General features: G+C 42.8%; 1 non-coding gene across 1 annotated transcript; it reads left to right on the plus strand.

The window, feature by feature from the left end:
* Positions 1 to 370: 370 nt before the first annotated feature.
* On the plus strand, positions 371 to 478 carry LOC141702695 (small nucleolar RNA R71). Its single transcript, XR_012567231.1, has one exon. It is a non-coding gene; the product is annotated as a small nucleolar RNA R71 (small nucleolar RNA).
* The last annotated feature ends 6,369 nt before the right edge of the window (positions 479 to 6,847 follow it).

Below are 6,847 nucleotides of genomic sequence, written 5' to 3' on the forward strand. Positions count from 1 at the left end.
CTGGAACTGGCTGTTGCGATCTCTGAAAGTTGCTCACAAACTGAGCTGAGTCACTAGATATAGCGCATTGCTTTGTCGCATGCGGACCTGCACACAGCTCACAAACACTAATTATCTGCTTAACACCATAGTTAGCCAGAGAATCGATCTTCAGAGACAACGCCTTTAGTTGAGCAGTGATAGCAGTAGCTGTATCCACTTCACGAACTCCTGCTACCTTGCCCTGTGGATATCTCTGGGTTGGATACTGATATTCATTAGCAGCCATCAGTTCAATTAGATCATAAGCTTCCTCATAGCTCTTTGCCCATAATGCTCCGCCTGATGCTGCATCGAGCATGGGTCTGGACTGTGCTCCCAACCCATTGTAAAAACAAGTGATGATCATCCAATCAGGAATTCCATTGTAGCGCTCCCAAGCTTCACTTAGCGATTCTCCCGTTTGCTGCGCAAATTGAGTAATAGCGTTTCTGATTGCAGCTGTCTTCGCCATAGGGAAGAATTTAGTGAGAAACTTTTGAGCAAGATCTTCCCAAGTAGTAATCGAACCAGCTGGTAGAGAGTGTAACCAGCTCTTAGCCTTGTCCCTCAGAGAGAATGGGAACAGTCTCAGCTTCACAGCATCTTCAGAAACACCGTTGAACTTGAAGTTGTCGCAGATCTCAATGAAATCCCTAATGTGCATATTGGGATCTTCCGTTGAAGAACCCCCAAACTGGATTGAATTCTGCACCCATTAAATTATGCCAGGCTTGATCTCAAAGGTATTAGCTGTGATAGATGGCCGAACAATGCTAGATTGAATGTCATTGATCTTGGGTTGAGAAAAATCCATCAAGGCTTTCGTTCGTGCTGCTGGATCTCCCATTGTAATGAGTACCTGAAACACAAATAAATAAACTGTGAAAGTAAAAGAATCTGAGTTAGTGAACTTTAACGACCACTGATGACAAGCACATAAACTAAAAATTAACACCGAGTCCCGGCAGCGGCGCCAAAAACTTGTTAGGGCGAAAACACGCGCTAATATTCACGCAAGTATACGCGTTCGCAAGTAGTATAAGATATAAATCAGATTCGTTCCCACAGAGACTGGTTTAGGTTAATTTCAATTTATGCACCTATGCAACAATGTATGGTTATCGCTCAATGCTAAGATAAATAACAAATTGGGTTTTTATTAAACTAAGAGATTATACTAAATAACATTAACTAAGAGAATTGAGGTTGAATTACTATATATGACAAACATGGGATCCTAACTTCATTAAATACTTCATTCAATAGCCTTATTATTTTTAACCTTAGCATGTGATGGTGATGACACTAATCAGATAACACGAAACTGATAAACGTCAACTTTCGTTGCACGAGTACCATTCTACCAGACATCCATAAAAGAGATAGAAGCTGAATAGGCACCAATTATATTGAGACCCTATATGTCTATAGAATTTGACAACATAACGGTTTAAGGACAAGTTATCTATCTTGATTACATAGGGCAAGTAAAACGGTTAGAGTTACCTACGAATCATGTATACACATACATGAACCTATGCTAGCATGGCAAGTTCTAAACCTCTATATTCACTGTCGCTTCAATAGAGATTAACACGCTATCTTATATGTTAGCTACGCACATAAGACGAATAAGCACAACCAATACTAGGATATCAATCAATCACCACACACCAAGATATCGAAACAATTAATTATTGAAATCCATAAATAAATCCGCTAGAATCCCATGACAACGATTAGCCCATAATCGAACTCATCGTCACCATGGGTTCCAATGAAAGCATGGTATAAACAAGGTCTTAATAAACTAAATAATAATCAAAGTACGAATAAACGAGATTTAGGTTCAACAAGAACGAAAACGAGCATCCAAAGTTACAACTAATTCAAAGAATCACAAGTTGAAAACAAGATCTTCTTTTTCGGAGTTGTTATGTGCTTCTAGGTCTTCTCCTTGGTATCCCAATCTTCTCGGATGATGAAAACCCTTTTTTTTAAGTATATATACGCCCCTAGTGGACCTGGACCCTTAAAATCGTCAAATTCTACTCAAAAAAGGCTTTTTCAGCGAAATCAGCGACCAGCCGCGCCCTGAGCGGCCGCTCAGCTCTGCTGAGCGGGCGCTCAGCTACTGACTGGGAAAAATATTCTGATGAATCTTGTTTTGGCCATAACTTGAGTTCTACTCGTCAGAATTAGGCGATTCAACTGCCCACGCGAAGCTATTGAGATTCTCTACAACTTGACAATGGCCTTGGCTTCCAATTATGATCACTTTTCATCATATTTCCTTTAAAAGCTCTTTTCTTCATTTAACTGATATCTGAAATGCAATAACACAAAAACACATCAAAATACCAACAACTTGAGTCCAAAATACCAATTTAAGCTTGTAATAAAGCATTCCAAGTGGATATAAAATCCACTTATCAACTATCGCATTTTGAAAATACGGAGCATTGATGTTAAGCTTGTGGCTCCTATAGGCCTGGGGACATCATGGATTGATCCCATTAAGGCTCACATTCAAACCGGCTGGTTACCAAACGATGCTACTGAAGCACGAAAATTGGTTGTTCAAGCACTAAGATACTCTTTGATAGATGGAATTCTGTATAAAAGATCTTTCGTGGTCCCCTACTTAAGATGTCTCAGGCCCGATGAGGCTCGCTTGGCTCTTAAAGAAGTACATGAAGAAATATGCGGGCAACACTTGGGGGGCAGGGCCTTGGCTCATAAGATAACCCGTTTAGGCTTCTATTGGCCAGAAATGATGGTTGATGCCAAAGAATATGTGAAAAAATGTGACCGTTGTTAGAAGCACGCACCAGTTGTTAGATAACACCCCGAGATGCTGACCTCTATCAACTCGCCCATCCCCTTTGCTATGTGGGGAATGGATATACTAGGGCCTTTCCCCATGGCCACGGCACAAAGGAAGTTTCTGATTGTAGCCATCGATTATTTCACCAAGTGGATTGAAGCCAAACCCTTGTCCAAGATCACAACTAAGCAGGTTGCACAATTCATGTGGGAAAGTATTACGTTCCGGTATGGAATTCCCCGCATCCTATTCACTGACAATGGAACACAGTTCAACAACGAGGAATTCAAGAAGTATTGTGAGGAAAACGAAATTGAGTTACGATTCACATCTGTGGCTCACCCGCAAGCCAATGGGCAAACGGAAGTGGCAAATCGAATAATCATGGATGGACTAAAGAAGAGGATCGAGAAGTCAAGGAATAACTGGGTGGATGAAATACTCCTCATACTATGGGCCTATAGGACTACCTGTAGAGTCACGACTGGAGAAACTCCCTTCATGTTAGCATATGGTGCAGAAGCAGTTGTTCCTGTAGAGATATCACATTCCTCCCCCAGGATTCAAGCTTTCAATGTTGAGGAAAATGAAGAAGGGCAAAGGTTAGCCCTGGATCTAATTGATGAAGTACTAGATGAGGCACATGCGAAGATAGTGGAATATCAGAAAAAAGCTTCGTTCTACTACAACCTAAGGGTTAAAGAAAGGTTCTTCAAACAAGGTGACTTAGTCTTGAGGAAAGTGGAAGGTTTTGGTGTAGGACAAAAAGGGAAACTTGCCCCAAATTGGGAAGGGCCGTACAAAGTCAAGAGCGTTTAGGGTAGAGGAACCTACAAGCTGGAGACTATGGATGGTTTTGAAGTCCCGAGAACTTGGCATGCGCAAAATCTGAAGGTTTACTATGTGTAAAACTTGAGTTTGAAAAATCGAAAGAAAAATACGACGATACTTGGGCAAAATACGACTGAAAATAATAAAAGTCAATTATAAAGTTCAATATTGTCTAAGAAAGAAGAAATACATAAAATTTAGGTCTTGGAAGGCTGGGATTCTTCGGAACCACTATCCGAAGTCTCCTCGGATGTCTCTTCAGTCGGTCCCTCGGAAGTCCCCTCGGAAGTCTCCGCAGAGGTTCCCTCGGAACTATCTATGGACGCTTTGGATGCTGCAGGAGACGCTGGTTTAGGAGACGCTGCCTTTGGAGGCTCTTCTACCCTGGCCTTCTTTATAACGGGCTCAGGCTCCTCCCCAGAAGAAGATTCCTCCTCTTCAGAGCTGGACTCGAGCTCCTTCCTCTTTTGGCCTTGGCCTTGTCTCCCCGATGGGCTGTCTTTGATCAAATCGGCAAGCTTGTCTGCAACGCCCCCAAGTGCTGGAACTCGCACAGGACAAGGGAAGGAAGACTGTTCAAGGACTTTTCTGGAAACTCGTCCTGAATAGCCTCCACCGCGGTGTCCCAACCTTCCTTATAGCTGACTGGATGAAGGAGGGCATCATGTTCCACCATTAAATCCTTGAACTCCTGAGTGTCCATCCAACCGTCAAAGGCTTTATCCTTTTGAGCCTTGAGGATAACATTTTCAGCCCGGGCCGTTTCCAAATCAGAAGTAGATGAGGAAAGTTGGGCTTCAAGGGCCTCTATTCTTTGGTTGGCCTCCTCCAGCTTCTTGTTCGCATCCTCGAGGCCAACCTTCCAAGCCTTGGCTTGGTGATTCGCCCCTTGAAAATGGGCATTCGCCTACAAGAAACACAGCAAAAGTAAGAGATGGGAAAAATAAAAAAGGCAACTATGAATGGCTAAGGAAAAAGACGTACCGTCGCCAAAGCCTGAGCTCCGAAAAGCTCGTTACCCTCCAAGTCCTGTTGAAGGACAAAGTCTTGATAGTCAATCGGGGAAATGGAATGCTTAGACCATTCCTTGGCAAGCGCTGTATTGTCGACAATCGAATCCTTGCCCCGGATTCCCCAAGCAGGTTGGAAGTAAGACCCTAGTTTTTGCTTGGTACGTAAAACTTGGCTGGGGCCTTCTTTGCCTGGTTCCATTGCCTGAAGTAGGAACTCCGGGAAACGATCCCCAAGGCGCGGGTCTTTAAAGACCTTTCCAGCACGCTTCATCCTGGTCGTTTCCAGGTCTTTAGTCTTTGTAGCCTCCTCAATTTTCTCAGCCACTGCAACAAATAAGATAAGTGAGTTGAGAAGTTAGCAAAGTAGAAGATAGAAGAAATGAAAATAACTAGATAAGGAAGGAAACGTACTCTTCTTAGGGACGGGAGAAAGGCCGCGTTCTACAAGAACGGTCTCCCTAATAAGATCCCAAGAATGGGAAGTCCCATTATCTTGCGTAAGGAGGTTGAAAGCTCTGGTCTCCTCAGACAAAATTATATCGTTCGGGCTCTCATCTACGGCTAGCCCAAAAGACGAGCGAAATAGGGTGCCCCAATCGCCACCCTCCCAAACGACGAACAGAAAATCTTTCTTCCACCCCAAGTTGTTGTCAGGGATGGACTTCCCGTTCACTATGTGGGGAACGGTTGGGCGCTGGTTTAAAAAAACCCACCCCGGATTCTTGTCAGGACTGTTCTTGAACTGGAAAATCTTTCTAAAAACAGCAACAGAGGTAGAGACATTGTTCTTGGCGCATTGCGACAGATAGCACAGAATCAACCTCCAAGAGTTAGGAGGGAGTTAACAAGGGCTGATGCCTACATCAGCTAGCAAAACAGGGATGAATGGGTGAAAGGGGAGTCTAATACCTGCCCTTAAAGTATCCCTGTAGACACATAGTGCGTCTTTCCTCCACTGACAGGCCCTGTCGGCCGGACCTGCAAGAACTAGCTTGAAAGGATCCTTGATTCTGAAACAACCGCTCAACTTGTCCAGCTCCTTTGAATCCCGCAAGGCACTGATATGGTCGTGCGCGTCTAGATGCGCATCTGTCGGGTACTCGTCCCCTCGGGTGTTGATCATATCAATCAAAGAAGTGTACCTTGACCGAATGGGGAATTCATTGGACTTTCTGGCCACATTCATCTTGGCCAAATGGGTCATTTTCTTATCAGCCATCTAAAAAAAAGGGCACATAAGGAGACAATTTTAAAACGCAAACTATGCAAAAACAAGCACAAGAAGTAAAGGGAGAATTCTTACCTGAAGTAATGCTCCGAAAAAAGGCTTTGGGGCTTAAGATACTCCGACCTACTGTTATTGCTCTGAAATTCTTAACAGATGAAGAAAGAAGGAGAATTTAGAAATGAGAAAGTGAGGAATAGCAGACTCTACTCACTCCTTTATATAGGAGAAAAAGTGAAGTTGAAGGGACAAAAAGCCCAGTAAGGATAAAGGCCCAAAGAAAAAAGCCCAGAAAATGGAATATTCCAAGGAATTCCAAAGAAATTAAATAAAAATTCCCGAGAATTCTAGAGAATTCTAAAGAGGATGTTTTGTTATATTAAGCCCAGATTAATAAGAGGCCCAATGGGAGGCCCAAATCCAATTAAGATTTGGAAAAATAAAAAGCAAAAAATAAAAATTAAGATTTGGAAAATAGAGGCCCAAATCCAATTAGGATTTGGAAAAATAGAAGGCCCAAATCAAGGCCCTAAAAAAGATAAGGCCCAATCCAAATTGGATAAGAAGGAAGCCCAATAAAACCAGGATTGAGGTCGAGTTCCAAGTCGCGAATTCTGCACGAATTCTTTCGAATAGACACCCGAAAATTACGGGTATAATAGACCAGGATTGAGGTCGAATTTCAGCTCATGAATTCTGTTCGAATTCTTTCGAACAGACACCCAAAAATTACGGGTATAATAGAACTAGATTGAGGTCAAAAGCAAGACCAGGATCGAGGTCGAATTCCTGAATCAAGCACAATATTTTTCAAGAATGGGGTGCAGGAACCTAGACTAAAATCCAGGTTGAAGAATCGACTAGGATCCTGGTCGAAACCCAGGTTGAGAATCCTAGTCGAAATCTAACGACAAGGAAGCAAATGAGCAC

The sequence above is a fragment of the Apium graveolens genome, unplaced genomic scaffold, assembly GCF_009905375.1.
Source record: "Apium graveolens cultivar Ventura unplaced genomic scaffold, ASM990537v1 ctg5516, whole genome shotgun sequence".
Lineage (NCBI taxonomy): Eukaryota > Viridiplantae > Streptophyta > Magnoliopsida > Apiales > Apiaceae > Apium > Apium graveolens.